Raw genomic sequence first — 18,703 nt, forward strand, 5'->3', positions numbered from 1 at the left:
TAATCAGAAACAATTTTGGAGACATAGAGGAAAAACTGAGGGTTGCTAGATGGGGGGGGGTGTGGGGATAAGGGGGAGGTGAGGGGATTACAAAACAGTTGGTAACCACAAGATGGCCACGGGGTTTTGAAAATTAATTTGGGGAATGTAGTCAATAATGTTGAAAAGATTTTGTAGGGTATCCAATGGACACGTCCCATTTGGGAGACCAACTCAGGGATGATGTAGATGCCTGATCACTGCATTGTACCCGTGAAGCTTAACAATAATGAATGCCAAGTATAATTATATATATATATATATATATATATATATATATATATATATATATATATATATATATATATACTTAGAAGAAGCGGAGTACAGCATTAGGAATAGAGACAGTGGAAATGTAATGTCTCTGTGCGATGTCAGAGGGATAGTGGATGGGGGGAGGGGTGTTCACACAGTGTGAGGGATATAAATGATAAACATCTAAGTATTACTTTGTCTTGTGCACCTGAAACTGATAAAAAATATCTACACATAAAAAAAAAAAAGAGCAGCAAAAGTGATCAGGTATGCAAGGAGGAGGCTTAGCTTCCAGCAAACTCTTCTTCATCTATTGTCTTAGAATACCATTGATTCAGAAACTTGAGACTCCCTGGAGGCCCCAGGCATACATTTGAGAATTTGGGGCAACTGACACTTGCACAGAATTGCTTTGCTTCTGTTTTCATACCCTGCCAAGGTTTTGTTCCATCAAATTAACATTGGGTGTTTAACTCTTTCAGAGGCTAGAGGTTAATACATCTTGGATTGATTGCAGTGACAGAAGAATGGACTAGATTGCTACTATGCTTCATTTAATCCTGATGATTTTATGAATAAGTGGACCACTGCCAAACAGCTATCCACCAGAAATTCTATGAGTTTTATTCTAGAAATGTATCAAAGACATCACTGCCTGTGGAATTAATAATGAAATCCCCTGTGGTTTTTATATATACTAGAGCCTTATATTCTTGCCTATCTACTAAACCAATTAGTTGTCAGGCACAGTACCTATTTAATGTGGGTTTATAAAGTAATTTTAGAATAATTTGAAAACATTGTTCATTTCCTCACAGCATCCCTGAGAGGTTATTTAGTATTATCCCTTTTCTTTTCAATGTAAAAGGTTAAGCTATGAAGAGGTTAAGTAGTTTGCCTAAAGCTACATAACAGTTGAGGGATGGAGTCAACTCCACTCTCAGACTTTGTTCATCACATCATGTGCCACAGCTGATACACACATTGCAAAATTGCAGAGTTGGAAGAGACTTTGATGGTGACATAGTCCAACCTCATAATAGACGTTTAACAATTTTTGGTAACACTACTTCCTGCCCAATGGTCATTCTGCTTCTGCTCAAACATGTCCCTTTGTGATATGGCATTCCATTTCACTTCATTGCTGAGATTATAATTTTGGAAATTGGGTGGCCACATTTCATTTTTCCCCATCAAACCCTATTCAACACCTTTAGGCTGCCCTCTCTAGTATGGAACTCTTTGTTAAAAATAAATCAGAGAAAGACAAGTAATATATGACCTCACATATGTGTGATCTAAAGTAAAAATGAACTAATAGATATGTAGAAGAGATTGGAGATTGGCGGTTGCCAGAGGCAGGTCAATAGCGGAAATGGGTGAAGGTGATCAAAAGGTACAAACTTCCAGTTACAAAATAAGTAAGTCCCTGGAATGTAATACATGGTGACTAAAGTTAATAATACTGTATTGTATATTTGAAAGTTGCTAAGAAAGTAGATGTTAGAAGTTTTCATCACAAGAAAAAAATGTGTATTTCCAGTCAAAATAGCAGAGAAGGTAAACACTGTGCTTGGGGTGGCCGGTTAGCTCAGTTGGTTAGAGCATGGTGCTGGTAGCACCAAGGTTGCTGGTTCGAGCCCCGCATGGGCCACTGTGAGCTGCACCCTTGTAATGATGAGTGGGGAAAAGAAGGAGGAGGGACATGCTAGAGAGGGATTTATTGATTTATTTAACAATAACTAGTCAATTTATTTAGCAATATGCAATCAATAATAGAAGTCAAAGGCAATCAAGGCAGTCAAAAAATACAGTCACAAGAATATGCAATGGCAGTAAGGTTAAACTACACACACCTTCATAACAATGTTATGCCAAAGAAGCTCACCGAACTGTGGGAAATAACCCTGGAAAGGGCGGGAACCAGCCAGACCTCACCAGGTCTGTGTCTCCTGATGCTGTAAGCTGTATGCTGCATACAAGTTCCAAAGCATGCTAAAATGATGACAATTCACCAACAAAGAAAGTTCTTTACTGTCCATTGCGGTGGGTTCCGATCTCTTACTCTGAAACAATCCAATCCTTAAAAGCAGTTCTGAAAACAGCAAATCTGAATAGCAGTCTTTTGAGACAGCAATCAATCCATCCTCATGTCACCTGAGGTCTGTTTTATATATCTCTTTAGATGCACCCCAGAGCCAAGCTCCTTGTTCCTGCCTCCTTCTATTCATAATTTTTTGAGGAACCTCCACACTGCCTTCCATAATGGCTTCACCAGAAAGACAATCTTAAAAGCAGCACAAGTAAAGCAGTTAGTTACCTATAAGGAAGCTCCCATAATACCATCAGATGATTTCTCAACAGAAACTTTGCAGCCCAGAAGGAATTGGCACAAAATATTGAAAATGATGAAAAGCAAGGATCTACAATGAAGATTACCCAACAAAGCTATCTTTTAGAATCAAAGGACTGATAAAGAGCTTCTCAGACAAGGAAATGCTAAAGAAGTTTATCACCACCAAACCAGTATTAGAAGGAATCTTAGAGGGACTTCTTTAAGACAAAAATCAAAATATGAATAATAAAATGTCAATAAGTGCATATCTATCAACAATTGCTTTAAATGTAAATTTATTGGGGTGACAATTGTAGTAATTACATAGATTTCAGGTGTACAATTCTGTATTACATCATCTATAAATCCCATTGTGTGTTCATCACCCAGAGTCTTCTTCCATCATATATGATCCCCTTACACTCCCACCCCACCCCCTCCCCCTAACAAAACTATTGTATATGGTTTCATGAGTTTCTGTTTCTCATTTGTTTGTCTTGTTTTTGTTGTTTTTGGTTTATATACCACATATCAGTGAAATCACATGGTTCTCTGCTTTTTCTGTCTGACTTTTTTCTCAGCATTATCTCAAGATCCATCCATGTTGTCACAAATGTCTTATATCATCTTTTCTGCCGAATAGTATTCCATTGTGTATATCATACCACAACTTTTATCCATTCATCTATCGAAGGACATTTTGGTTGTTTCATGTCTTGGCCACCGTAAACAAAGCTGCAATGAACATTGGAGCACACGTGTCTTTATCTAAATGTTTTCAGATTTTTAGATACCCAGAGGATTACTGGTCAGGCAATTCCAATTCGAATTTTGAGGAACCTCCACACTGCCTTCCATAATGGCTGCACCAGTCTGCATTCCCACCAACAGTGTAAAGGGTTCCTTTTCTCCACAGCCTCTCCAACATTTGTTATTTGTCTTGTTGATGATAGCCATTCTGACTGGGGTGAGGATATCTCATTGTGGTTTTGATTTGCATTTCTCTGATGATTAGTGATGTTGAGCATTTTTCATATGTCTATTTGCCATTTGTATGTCCTCTTTGGAGAAATGTCTTCAAGTCCTCTGCCCATTTTTCAATTGGGTTGTTTGTTTTGTTGTTGAGTTGCATGAGTTCCTTGTATATTCTGGATACTAGCCCTTTATCGGAGGCACTGTTTGCAAAAAACTCCCATTCAGTTGGTGGCCTCTTTATTTTGTCAATGGTTTCTTTTGCTGTGCAGAAGCTTTTAAGTTTCATATAGTCCCATTCGTTTATTTTAGCTTTTACTTCCATTGCCTTTTGAGTCAAGTTCATAAATGCTCTTTGAACCCAAGGTCCATAAGTTTAGTAAATGTTATGTTTTCTATGCAGTTTATTTGTCAGGTCTTATGCTTAAGTCTTTGATCCATTTTGAATTAACTTTGGTACATGGTGACAAATAGCAGTCCAGTTTCATTCTTTGCACGTGGCTATCCAATTCTCCCAGCACCATTTATTGAAGAGGCTGTCTTTGCTCCATTGTATGTTTTTAGCTTTTTGTCAAAATTATCTGTCCATATTTATGTGGTTTTATTTCATTTCTCAATTCTATTCCATTGGTCTATGTGTCTGTTTTTCTGCCAATACCATGTTTTGATTGTAGCCCTGTAGTACAAGCCAAAGTCAGGAAGTGTGATACCTCCAGTATTGTTCTTTTTTTCTTAAGATTGCTTTGGCTATTCGGGGTCTTTTGTGGTTCCAAACAAATCTGATGATTTTTTGTTCTATTTCTTTAAAATATGCCATTGGGATTTTGATGGGGATTGCATTGAATCTGTATATTGCTTTGGGTAATATGGCCATTTTAACTATGTTGATTCTTCCAATCCATGAGCACGGAATGTCTTTCCATTTCTTTGTGTCTTCTTCAATTTCTTTCAAAAAGTCTTATAGTTTTCGGCATATAGGTCTTTTCACATCCTTGGTTAAGTTTATTCCTAGGTATTTTATTCTTTTGCTGCAATTGCAAAAGGAATTGTTTTTGTATTTCTTTTCTGAGATTTCATTGTTAGTATATAGGAAGGCAATGGACTTTTGTGCATTGATTTTGTAGCCAGCAACTTTACTGTATTCGTTGATTGTTTCTAATAGCTTTTGGTGGAGTCTTTAGGTTTTCTATATATAGCATCATGTCATCTGCAAAGAGTGATAATTTAACTTCTTCATTCCCAATTTGATGCCTTTTATTTCTTTCTCTTGCCTGATTGCTCTGGACTTCCAACACTATGTTGAAAAGCAGAGGTGATAGGGGACATCCCTGTCGTGTTCCTGAACGTAGAGCAAAGGGCTTCAGTTTTCACCATTAATTATGAGATTAGCAGAGGGTACATATGGCCTTTTATTATGTTAAGGTATTTTCCTTCTCCCATTTTATTAAGTGTTTTAATCATAAATCGATGTTGTATCTTATCAAATGCTTTTTCTGCATCAATTGATATAATCATATGATTTTTGTCCTTTATTTTGTTTATGTGATGTATCACATTGATGGATTTATAGATGTTGAACCATCCTTGTGCCCCAGGGATTAACCCCACTTGGTCATGATGAATAATCTTTTGAATGCATTGTTGGATTCGATTTGCTAGAATTTTATTTAGGATTTTTGCATCGGTATTCATTAGAGATATTGGTCTGTAGTTTTCTTTTTTGTGCTGTCCTTACCAGGTTTTGGTATCAGGGTAATGTTGGCCTCATAAAATGAGTTAGAGTACTGTCTCTTCTTCAATTTTTTGGAAGAGTTTGCAGGATTGGTATTAGATCCTCTTGAAGGTTTGGTAGAATTCACTAGTGAAGCCATCTGTCCCGGACTTTGCTTTTGGGAAGGTTTTGGATGACTGATTCAATTTCAGCATTGGTGATCGGTCTGTTTAGATTTTCCAGTTCTTCATGGTTCAGCCTTGAAGGCTATATGTTTCTAAGAACTTGTCCATTTCTTCTAGGTTGTTGAATTTGGTGGCATATAGTCCTTCATAGTATTCTTGGATGATCCTTTGTATTTCTGTGGTGTCCGTGATAACTTCCCTTTTACGCTTCTGATTTTGTTAATCAGTGTCTTCTTTTTATCTTAGTAAGTCTAGCCAAGGGTTTGTCAATTTTGTTAATCTTTTCAAAGAACCAGCTTTTTGTCACATTAATTTTTTCTATTGTCTTTTGTTCTCTATTTCATTTAGTTCTGCTCTAATTTTTGTTATTTCCTTTCTCTGCTGACCTTGGGTTTTACTTGTTCTTCTTTTTCTAGTTCTTTAAGGTGTAACATGAGGTTATTTATTTGGGAGTTTTCTTGTTTCTTGAGATAGGCCTGTAATGAGATAAATTTCCTCTTAAAACTGCTTTTCGCTGCATCCCAAAATTTTGGTAGGATGTATTTTCATTGTCATTTGTTTCTATGTATCTTTTGATCTCTCCTCTAATTTCTTCTTTGACCCAGTCCTCTTTAAAAGTATGTTGTTTAATCTCCATGTATTTGTGTTTTCCCGCTTTCTTTTTACAGTTGATATCCAATTTCAAAGCCTTGTGATCAGAGAATATGCATGGTATGATTTCAATCTTCTTAAATTTGTTGAGACTGATTTTATGTCCCAATATATGGTCTATCCTTGAGAATGTTCCATGTACACTAGAAAAGAATGTATAGTCTGATGTTTTAGGGACAATTTGTGGCAACCAAAAGTCAAAAAGGAGAGAGTAAAGGCCTGAAACGGAATACGGGAATGGAGAAAGTAAGCGTGCTGAAGAAAATGGAATACTCTAAATATCAAACTTTCTTTAACATGAACTTAAGGGTAACCACTCAAAAAAAAAATTCCAGAACTGAAATATATACTGTAACAAAAGAAGAAACAGAGGGAAACATCATAGAATACCACCACAGAGAAATAATAGAGAACAACAAAAAGGCAAAGAAACAATGCAGACACAGCCATACCAGGAAACTAAAGATAGAATGACAGGAAATCCTCACATATCAATATCAATAATCACCCTAAATGTAAATGGACTGAACTCACCAATAAAAAGACACAGAGTAGCAGATTGGATCAAAAAACTAAAGCCAGCCATATGCTGTCTCCAAGAGACACATCTCAGCTACAAGGACAAGTATAGACTCAAAGTGAAAGGGTGGAAATTGACACTCCAAGCAAATGGTACCCAGAGAAAATCAGGTGTAGCCATAATGATATCAGATGAAACAGACTTCAAGGTGAAAAAGATAACAAGAGACAAAAATGGACATTTCATAATGGTGAAGGGGACTGTGCAACAAGAAGACATAACAGTCATCAATATTTATGCCCCCAATCAGGGAGCACCGAAATACACCAAGCAACTCCTAACAGAACTAAAGGGAGAAATTGACCAAAACACAATTATACAAGGGGACTTAAATACATCATTGACAGCTATGGCTAGATCATCCAAACAGAAAATAAATAACAAAATAGCAGCCCTAAATAACACATTACATGAAATGGACATAATTGACATATATAGAGCACTTCATCCTAAAACATCAGACTATACATTCTTGGTACTAGATCCTCTTTCAAGGTTTGGTAGAATTCACTAGTGAAGCCATCTGGTCCAGGACTTTTGCTTTTGGGAAGGTTTTGGATGACTGATTCAATTTCGTTACTGGTGATCGGTCTGTTTAGATTTTCCAGTTCTTCATGGTTCAGCCTTGGAAGACTATATGTTTCTAAGAACTTGTCCATTTCTTCTAGGTTGTTGAATTTGGTGGCATATAGTCCTTCATAGTATTCTTGGATGATCCTTTGTATTTCTGTGGTGTCCGTGATAACTTCCCCTTTTACGTTTCTGATTTTGTTAATCAGTGTCTTCTCTCTTTTTATCTTAGTAAGTCTAGCCAAGGGTTTGTCAATTTTGTTAATCTTTTCAAAGAACCAGCTCTTTGTCACATTAATTTTTTCTATTGTCTTTTTGTTCTCTATTTCATTTAGTTCTGCTCTGATTTTTGTTATTTCCTTTCTTCTGCTGACCTTAGGTTTCACTTGTTCTTCTTTTTCTAGTTCTTTAAGGTGTAACATGAGGTTATTTATTTGGGAGTTTTCTTGTTTCTTGAGATAGGCCTGTAATGAGATAAATTTCCCTCTTAAAACTGCTTTCGCTGCATCCCAAAAATTTTGGTAGGATATATTTTCATTGTCATTTGTTTCTATGCACCTTTTCATCTCTCCTCTAATTTCTTCTTTGACCCAGTCGTTCTTTAAAATTATGTTATTTAATCTCCACATATTTGTGTTTTTTTTCTTCTTTCTTTTTACAGTTGATATCCAATTTCAAAGCCTTGTGATCAGAGAATATGCATGGTATGATTTCAATCTTCTTAAATTTGTTGAGACTGATTTTATGTCCCAATATATGGTCTATCCTTGAGAATGTTCCATGTACACTAGAAAAGAATGTATAGTCTGATGTTTTAGGATGAAGTGCTCTATAAATGTCAATTATGTCCATTTCATCTAATGTGTCATTTAGGGCTACTATTTCGTTATTTATTTTCTGTTTGGATGATCTATCCATAGCTGTCAATGATGTATTTAAGTCCCCTAGTATAATTGTGTTTTGGTCAATTTCTCCCTTTAGTTCTGTTAGTAGTTGCTTGGTGTATTTGGTGCTCCCTGATTGGGGGCATAAATATTGATGACTGTTATGTCTTCTTGTTGTACAGTCCCTTCACCATTATGAAATGTCCATCTTTGTCTCTTGTTATCTTTTTCACCTTGAAGTCTGTTTCATCTGATATCATTATGGCTACACCTGATTTTCTCTGGGTACCATTTGCTTGGAGTGTCAATTTCCACCCTTTCACTTTGAGTCTATGCTTGTCCTTGTAGCTGAGATGTGTCTCTTGGAGACAGCATATGGTTGGGTTTAGTTTTTTGATCCAATCTGCTACTCTGTGCCTTTTTATTGGTGAGTTCAGTCCATTTACATTTAGGGTGATTATTGATATGTGAGGATTTCCTGTCATTCTATCTTTAGTTTTCTGGTAAGGCTGTGTCTCCATTGTTTCTTTGCCTTTTTGTTGTTGTCTATTATTTCTGTGTGGTGGTATTCTATGATGTTTCCCTCTGTTTCTTCTTTTATTTCAGTATATATTTCAATTCTGGATTTATTTTGAGTGGTTACCCTTAAGTTTATGTAAAAGAAAGTTTGATATTTAGAGTATTCCATTTTCTTCAGCACGCTTACTTTCTCCATTCCCATATTCGGTTCAGGCCTTTACTCTCCCCTTTTTGAGTTGTGGTTGCCACAAATTGTCCCTGTTGATGGTGGTCGAATAGCCTCCTTTAGTATTTCTTGTAGTGCAGGTCGTGTATTAGAAAATTCCCTCAGCTTCTGTATGTCTGGAAAGGTCTTTATTCCTCCTTCATATCTAAAGGATATCTTTGCTGGATATATTATTCTTGGCTCATGATTTCTCTCTTTCAATAGTTTGAATATTTGGTTCCACTCCCTCCTGGCTTGTAGAGTTTCTGCTGAAAAATCTGATGATAATCTAATGGGCTTTCCTTTGTAAGTTACCGTCTTCTTTTCCTGGCTGCCTTGAGGATTCTTTCTTTGTCGTTGATTTTAGACAGCTTCAATACAATGTGCCTTGGAGAAGGCCTGTTGGGATTGAGGTAACTAGGTGTTCTATTTGCTTCTTGGATTCGAGGGTCCAGTTCTGTCCACAAATTTGGGAAGTTCTCATCGACAATTTGTTTGAATATATTCTCTGTTCCTTCTCTCTTTCTTCTCCTTCTGGTATGCCCATTATTCTTATATTGCTCTTTCTGATGGAGTCAGAAAGTTCTTGTAAGTTCTTTCATTTCTTTTAAGTCTCAAGTCTCTTTCTTCTTCTATCTGTGTCATTTCCAGGTTTCTATCTTCGATGTCACTGATTCTTTCCTCCATCTGGTCAACTCTACTACCTAAGCTGGTTATTTCATTCTTAATTTCTTCTATTGAGTTCTTAATCTCCAGAAATTCTATTTGGTTCTTTTTAAAATTTCAATCTCTTTCGTAAAATGCTCATGCTGTTCTTTGATTGAGTTTCTGAGTTCATTTAACTGCCTATCTGTGTTTTCTTGTATCTCGTTGAGTTTTTTCAGAACTGCAATCTTGAATTCTCTGTCATTTAAGTCACATATTTCTGTATCTTTAAGTGCCTTCTCTGGAGATTTTTCACTTTCTTTCTGAGCTATCTTGTTGCCTTGGTTATTCATGGCGATTACTGGTTTACTATTTCTCTTCCTAGACATCTACAGGAGTGACTTCTGCAACAGGTTGATAGGAAGAGGTCTTTCTTTGTTTTCCAGTACTTGTTGGTAGAATGTTTTATTATTTCTCCAACTGCAATTTATTTTCTTCTCCCACACGGTAGTGCTATGTTTTCTCTGCACTATTCCTGCTTCTCACACAATGGGGGATTCCCTGGGAGACGGGCTTCTCCTCTGTTAATAGTTTGTCTAGGTCACAGGCGCAGTGTCCCGGTGGGTATGCGGAGAGCTTTGATGTTCCAAAGCTCTTCCAGCTCCTGATTCAGAGCCCGTATGTTTCAGCAGTTCTGTTTACTCCTGCAGGGATCCGCCCAGATAGGTGGGGTCAGGGGCGGGGTGAGTTGTGAGAGGTGGCCCAGAGCAATGGCGGCGACCACCACCACAGCCGGTCCTGCTTCCACAGCTCCCTCCCTTTGCTGGAACTAGTTGGGCTGTGAATTTGTGTCTGCCACAGTTCTCAAAACAGCAAATTTTCTGTTGTTTTGATCTGACACTGCTACTGTTTCGCTTCTAGCACCGGGCAGGTGGGGGCGGGCGAGCTCTGGGAGGGAGGGAGGCGGCTAGTCTCAGTGCCTAAGGCTCCGTTCTCTGCTCGGCAGTGAGGGCTTAAACCACCGTTTTCAGCCTTTTCCCTCAGTCTTTTCTCCGAGGTCTCTGCCGTGAGCGTTGGGTTCAGCCGTGTTATATGCTGTCCCTCAGCCCTGTGGAGCCTGGCGGAGCCCTAGCAGTCCGAGTTCTTCCCTCACTCCCCGCAGCTGCGGTAGTTCCGGGAAGCAGCGAGCTCGGAGCACTGAGCTAGGTCTGCGTCCTGCGCCCGCGCGGCTCCGTCTCCGCGCACTTCTCCCTTTCCTCCTCCCTCCACTCGCGCGAATCTCCCACCTGTAGGTGATTTCAGTCGGTAGTGGGCCTCTTCGTGTTGCCTGTCTGCCTTTGTGGAGTTTTTGTTGTTCGATTCTTTGTAAATTCCAGGGGAGCTTTACAGAGGCTCACCTCATGCCGCCATTTTTCCGTAAATTCAGCAATTTTTTTTATTCTTTTATGAATCAACTATTCATTTTAACCCATTTTTCTACTAGAGTCTTCTTACTGATTTGTCTAAACTTTGTATAAGTCAGACAGAAATGATTTCACTGATATGTGGTATATAAACCAAAAACAACAAAAGAACAAGACAAACAAATGAGAAACAGAAACTCATAGACACAGACAATAGTTTAGTGGTTACCAGAGGGTAAGGGGGGTGGGGGGTGGGAGATGAGGGTAAGGGGGATCAAATATATGGTGATGGAAGGAGAACTGACTCTGGGTGATGAACACACAATGGGATTTATAGATGATGTAATACATAATTGTACACCTGAAATCTATGTAATTTTACTGACAATTCTCACCCCAATAAATTAAAAAATAATAATAAAATTCTCATTTAATCCTCATAACCTCCTATGATGTAGGCAATATCATTCACCTTATTATACAGATAAGGAAACTGATGCTCACTCAGGGTATACAGTATTCCCAAGATCATGCAGTCTGAACTCTTAGGTACTATGTGCTAGTGGGTGCTTAATACTTTTTAAAAAATAAATAAATGAGATCAGCCAGCAAGTAATATCAGCATGGCCTCAACTAATAGGAGTAGGTATAGTACTACCCTGTTTTCCCGAAAATAAGTCCTAACTGGACAATCAGCTCTAATGCATCTTTTGGAGCAAAAATTAGTATAAGACCTGGTATTATATTATATATTATATTATATTATATTATATTATATTATATTATATTATATTATATTATATTATATTATAGACCTGGTCTTATAATAAAATAACACCAGGTCTTGTATTAATTTTTGCTCCAATGGACACATTAGAGCTGATTTTCTGGCTCGGTCTTTTTTTGGGGGAAACATGGTATCTATCATTTATTGAGTATTCATTATGTGTCAGGCACTGTTCTAAATAATAGACATGTATTCTTTCATTTAATTCTCATTATAACTCTGTGAAGTAGACTCCATTATTATTCCCATTTACAAATGAAGAAACTGAGGTTTGGAAATGCTTCTTTAGGGAAACACACCTAATAAGGGGCTGAGTTCAAAGCCTATGTTCTTTCTCCCACTCCAGGCTGTCTATAGATAGGGTGACATTTACAATTCCCTCCTTTACTTTTTGGCTGTCATATTGAGTGATATTTATAGCTAGACTTTTTAGCTCCTCTCTGCACTCCAGTCCTCTTTGCCTGGGCCCTTAGTGTCCTCCTCCATACTGTACAACCTCTCCCTGAGACCCAGGATGAGATAGGAGAAGGAGTGAATGGAGTGTCTTGTTGCTGATTTTCTACAATCTCAACACAAACACTTATCAGTGTTGCTGAGACTTAATCTTGCTAGCTCATCTGTGAGACCAATTTTAATTTGGAGCCATCTGCCACAGACAAATGAGTAATTATGGCAGAGCCCTGAGGGGTGGGCCATGGGCAGAAGGTTGGCTTAGCCTCTTTCCACCTGCCTGCATTGATGCAAGTGATCAAGAAGGAAGATTACTTGGGTGGGCAGTTGGTACAGAGGCTAGCAGCTCTACTTACCTGTGCTCAAATCCTTAGACTCCAGTGAACTAGGAGGGATGACTGTGAGGTCATGCAGCTTGCCTGGCAGCAAAAGGGAGACCATGGCCATCTAGGCCAGGGAGAAGGAGGTAATCTATGAACTGGGCCAACTCACTCACCAGCCTCTCCCTCTTATTGTACTGGTGGTGTCTGGTGATGAGTGCCACTTGCCAACTGGTCTTTCCACACAATATGACAGGCTAAGTCAAACTGATGGAGTGAAGCTGAAAGTAATAGTCATTGACCTCTGTCTAGCATTTAAACATTTTCAAAGGACTTGAGCATATCTTTATCTTATTTGTTCCTTACAACAGGCCCCTAGATTAGGTAAGGGCAGGTATTGTTAGCTTCATTTTACAGATGAGGAAACTGGACATGTGTAAAAGAACTTGTGGCTTGCCCAAGACCACCCTGTTAGCTACAAGCTGGCTAGCACCTCCAACTCTGAATTAGAGCCTCTCATTCTATCTTTTGGACCAGTAGTTTTCCAGCTATGCTTGTTCCTGCAGGACCAAGCAGGTATGGGAGTGTGTGTGTGTGTGTGTGTGTGTGTGTGTGTGTGTGTGTGTGTGTGAATAAGTGGGGATTTGGGCCACAACCTGCTCTTAAACTAGAGCAGCTCTGCTTGGGTCGGTTTGTTTTACATAAGGGCAGGATTTAATTTAATGAAAGACTCTGCTACTAGAAATGTTCGAAAACCACTTGTCTAGACTATTATTTCTCATAGAGAGCATAGAGGGTTGAACTGTGTCCCCTCAAGAGAGATGTTCAGGTCTTAAACCCTGGTACCTGTGAATGTGACTTAATTTGTAAAAAGGGTCTTTGCAGATGTAACCAAGCTAAAATGAGGCTCTCCTGGATTAGGGTGAGCCCTAAATCAAATGAATTGTGTCTTTATAAGAGAAAGGAGAGAGAGAGGAGAACTCTAAGTGATGACAGAGGCAGAGATTAAAGTGATCTGGTTATAAGCCAAAGCATGGAACAGATTCTCTCTTAGAGCCTCCAGAAGGAACCAACCCTGCCAATGCCTTTATTTTGGACTTCTGGCCTCCTGAACTATGAGAGAATGCATTTATTTTATTTTATGTTATTATTTTATTTTAAGCCACACAGTGTATGGTAATTTGTTACAGCAGACATATGAAACAAATACAGAGAGGTACATAGACCTCCTGCCTAGAAACAGGTGGGACTCGCTTATTAAAATGCTGATTCCAGGCCCAAAACCCCAAGATTCTGATTCTGTAGGTATGTAGTGGGACTCAGGAATGTGCATTTTGACAAGTTCTTATGCCAATGGTTGATCTTTGAGCTTATAACCATACAGAGATACAAGTCCCATTTCTGGGTTGTTGCTGGATTTGCTCTCCCGGCTGATGATGCTTCTCTGATGGTTCCCAGAGTCAGTGGGCTGAGGGGGTAGACTTGATAGACAAGAATTAGACTGGTATTAAACCTTCTGTGGTCCAAAAACTTTGAATTCTGAGAATTATTTAAGAGTGTTTACCCAAGGAATCACAACTCCCCCATGTCGCCAAAATCTGCCCCTAAGGAAATAGACCATAGTGGTTAGGAAGTGGATGCTGCCAAGAAGGCCAATTCCTGGAGCAGCACAAAGACTGCAGAATAACACGCACACAAGAAGACAACAGAGTAACAACACACACACACACACACACACACACACACACACACACACACACACACACACACTGGCTTCTATGTGTTGTCTAGTGCAGAGAATTCTACCTGATAGAGCATCACCATTTTTACTTTCTGGTCCCTCTTAAAAATACAGGTCTCCATGTGAGTGTTGATAATTGAAGCCAGTGTTAGCCATTTATGCCTGGCCTCCAGTTTTTATCTAAGAGCAGTTTTGATAGGCTAGAAGAGTGAAAGGGCACATCGGACTTGGGTGAGGATGGAGCAGAGGGGGTCTTACTACCAGCCTGAGGCCAAACTCCATGCCCAGTAAAGCCAAAGAGGGCACAAGTTTATCTACCCAAGATTGATGAAAGTCAGCTGTGCTCAATCCCTTGGCAAGATTGGGGAGGGCCTCCATGAAAAAGGATAGGTGTTTGTATTCTGTTTGTGGGAAGAGTGCCTTACTGAAAGTAGCCTACCCCTCTGGATCCAAGGTCCTTCAAGAGTCCTATGTTTGCTCACATCCATGATTGCTCCCAGGTAAACAAATCTCATTTCTATCACCCAGAAAGGCAGAGCTCCTGCACTGTGGCAGCCTGTCTATAACAACAGTAACTATAACATTACTGACATATGACATCACAGTGATTGTCAGAACAATGGAAGAAAATGAAATTTAGCAGGGGCTAGTGGTGGGGAGAGAGAGGAGAAAGGGAAGAGAAGGCACTGAAGAGACTTGGGGATGGAGCTGATGGTTTTGTGGCTTTGTACATATGGTGTGATATTCGAGTATGGATAAAAGTGTTCTTAACACTAGCAGTGTGTCTGAAAGGATCTTGGTAAAAGAAAGCTTTTCCCAAATATCTTCCCCCAGGTTCCATATGCCTGGTATTCCACCATTAGTGATTCATTTCTGTGAGTTAAGCACTGGTTTTCTCCAGGGAAGGTCATGTCTTAGATTGTAATTTAGTGTAAGTTTACCTGGTATCTTTCTTCCTCAGAGTTTGCCAGAGCACTGGGGAAAGATGGGGAAATGGGGACCCTCAAAGAAGGACTTGTCCTACTTTCAAAACCCAGACAGGGCTGGTATTGCTGGCACTCTCTTTGAAATTTCCCCTGTGCTTTCCTCTCAAATGGGATTGAATATGAAAGTCTGGGATGTCTTTTTCAATCAGTTAGCCATGTGCTATTCTGGGAGTGTCACGTCAATGTCCGAGTGGATGGTATCCCGGGGGTAAGTTGTCTGACTCGGGGAGCTGGAAGAAAATGCGTGGAGCTGGAAGCAGAGCAGACCTGCTTTATTCACAGGCCTCCTGGGACACAGCCAGGGGTTATTCACCACTACACACACAGCTAGACATTCTCAGGTTGCAGCCTGTAGCCAGCAGCATCCTCATAACTCACAGCAGCCTGCTTCACAGCAGCTCACAGCAGCCGCCCTTGGGCACGGGCCCCACAGCCCCATTGCTGGTCACAGCCAGCCAGCAGCACAGCACAGGATGGTAATGTGTCTCTGTCTCACTTCCCCTGTCTCTACACCAGCCCGGTTTCTGATGGTTGGAACAGGCCCCCATCACTGATGTGGCCCATTGGCTGCATAGAAAATTGCAGCACACTGGAAGCAGAACCATGTGGCAGGTGAGCAGACTCTGGGGTCTGCCCTTGAAATAGCAGGAGGTAGCAGATGCCTGCTATGATTGTGCCATCTATGCTCAAGCCGAAGCTCCCCTCCGTGACACAACATATTACGCAAGGGAGGGTGCCCCAAACTCGCTGGCATGCAGATTACATTGGACCCTTGCCTAAAGCTCGCAATGCTGTGTACGCATTCACAGTAGTGGACAAAGCTACGGGGTTGCTGTTTGCTTGACCTTGTCAGACTGCAGCTCAGTGACATACAATGGTCGCTGTTACACGGCTGTGCGCCTTCTATGGCTGCCCCCAAGTCATTGAAAGTGACAGGGTTACTCATTTTACGGGGCAAGAAGTGCAGTACTGGGCTGCCAGGATGGACGTACAATGGTTGTTTCATACCCCGTACAATCCACAAGCTGCTGACATGACTGAACCCTACAATAGCTTTTTGAATCAAGGCTTCCGGGTGTCAAAACACCCTCCCACGATGCGTGACTGGGCCTCGCATCTATGGGACTTCTTGAGACTCCAGAATGAGAGACCATGGAAGAGAGAGCCCACACCAGTAGAAGCTCTGCTACATCGAACGACCCCTCCCATTCAGTTACAGGTTACCAGAAGTGAGATTCTCTTAAAGCCAGGCTATGGTAGAAATGGAAACATTTTGCTGCCAGCACTCACATGCTTGAAAGCAGGGGAACGGCAGCAAAGGACTTGGCCCTGGTGGGTCAAAAGCCCCCACTGTCGGTGGTTGGGCCTGATAGCCCCATGCGGGGCCGGTTTGACTCATGATTTGCAAGTGATGCCTGGGGTGGTGGCTGAGTGGCTGCTATAAGTGACTGTGATATACAGAGGTCCTGATGCTGGGACGATTTTGTGGGGGACTTTTGTGCTCTCGCTGTGGCCTACCCTGGGGTCCCCTGTTCTGCTGCATGTTGACACCATTCAAGGGACCCCAAGAACTGCCATAAAAGTCTGGTACCACAAACTGGGAAAAGTGCCGGTAGCAGCAACCATCCTGTCCTATATGAGGGTGCAGAGAAACCATACCAAGCTGTGGCTGAGCTACACAGTATGCGATAGATGGGGGTAGCTCATGAGTGAAGGTGTGGAGCTTGCCTAGGTCGTTCCTATGTGTTTGAAGCGACAGGCTGGCACCAGAGATGTGGGCTGGGTGCCTGCGGCCCTATGTCAGAACATAACCTGAGTCCCTAAGGGTCGTATGTGGTGAAATGGCCAAAAGCAACAGGTGTTGGCCCCCACCGTTTTTGTTCCAGATGGGAGCCTGTGGGTTTATGGCTCGTATGGCTGGCCCTACCACCCTGCCAAGTGAACAGGGCGTTGTATGTGGGGGTGGCGATACCTCCCAACTAGTGTACAACCTACACTAGAAAGCCAACCCCAGAGTTGGGAGTCATTTAGAACCAAGCACCACTGTGTCAAAACGACATCCAGGTGGTTTTATCCGTTGGCTAATCTCAGTCCCCAAGCCAGTTCCATTGTGGTGGATACACAAATAACTGCACTTGCTGAGCATACTATTGGAGCCCTCAACCAAACTCATGGGGCCCCGAACCTCTTCAGGGAGGACATGGACCAGATGAGGAAAGTGGTCCTCCAAAACCAGATGGCTTTGGAAGTTTTAACTGCTGTCCAGGGACGGACCTGTGCCATTGTGTATACTGAATGCTCTGTGTATATTGCAGATACTAAGAAAAATGGAAGCCAGGCGCTGTCTGCCCTAGTTGAGGAGATTGATAGCATTCAATGCCTAAAAGGAGACCCCCTACAGGAGTGGTGGGCTCAACTCTCCTAACCTTGGAGGTGGGCCCTTGCCCTGTTGGGAGGCGGGCTTGTCTCCTGGTGGCCTTCTGCTGTTCTTTGTATTGCTGTTGCGGCCTCTGGGTGCAGGGCTCTGACCCACTGTCAAAGAGGCCTAGGACAAAGGTCCCAGTCTGGAGAGATAGACTGGCCGGTGAGAAACCCTGAAAGGGTGAAATGTGGGGCGGATAGAGTTAATCAGGCTTTCCCCTCCCCTCCGCCCCCCGTCAGCTTGTGACCTTGACTGGTGGGGCCCGCCAGTCCAAGAAGATAGAAGGTTGTGCAAGTGCCATTCATCCTGAAGATGTTGTTTGTATATACCCTTATGTAAGCACCTTTGGCTCTAAGCCACCTTTGTCTCAGTGGGGTATAAAGAGCCCAGCCATTTTAGGGGACCGAGATCAGGCTGGCACAGAGACAGGGGAGCTGAGACAGAGACACAGTGGAGACCGTGGGCTGTGCTGTCCTGTGCTGTGCTGCTGGCTGTGACCAGCAATGGGGCTGTGGGACCCGTGCCAAGGGCGGCTGCTGTGAGCTGCTGTGAAGCAGGCTGCTGTGAATTATGAGGCTGCTGCTGGCTACAGATTGTAACCTGAGAATGTCCAGTTGTGTGTGCAGCAGTGAGAAACCCCTGGCTATGTCCCAGGAGGCCTGTGAATAGAGCAGGTCTGCTCTGCCTCCGGCTCCACAAATGAGCTCCCAGAGTCAGACACCTTACGCCTGGGATACCATCCACTTGGACATTGATGTGACAGGGAGATACACTTAATTCCTTCATTTTTATCAGTAAATATTTATATATTACCCATTGTATACTAGACACTAGGTTAGGTACTGATGGGGGAAGCATGGAAGCAGTTGGGCATTAGAGAATGCCACACAATTAAGAAACAATTCAGTTATGGAGACAAGACATTTACACAAGTAAGGCTGACCAATACCGTGTTTCACCAAAAATAGTACCGAGCTGGACACTCAGCTGTAATGCATCTTTTGGAGCAAAAATTAATATAAGATCCGGTATTATATTATAAT

The 18,703-nt window shown here is 41.3% G+C and overlaps 1 protein-coding gene and 1 non-coding gene across 3 annotated transcripts in view; one reads left to right on the plus strand and one right to left on the minus strand.

The window, feature by feature from the left end:
- Positions 1 to 18,703, minus strand: part of TRPC5 (transient receptor potential cation channel subfamily C member 5) — a 326,934-nt gene that overhangs the window by 175,695 nt on the left and 132,536 nt on the right. The window lies entirely within an intron of this gene.
- Positions 1,875 to 1,948, plus strand: TRNAT-GGU (transfer RNA threonine (anticodon GGU)). Its single transcript has one exon. It is a non-coding gene; the product is annotated as a tRNA-Thr (tRNA).

Source organism: Rhinolophus sinicus, chromosome X, assembly GCF_036562045.2.
Source record: "Rhinolophus sinicus isolate RSC01 chromosome X, ASM3656204v1, whole genome shotgun sequence".
In the NCBI taxonomy this organism is placed as follows: Eukaryota; Metazoa; Chordata; class Mammalia; order Chiroptera; family Rhinolophidae; genus Rhinolophus; species Rhinolophus sinicus.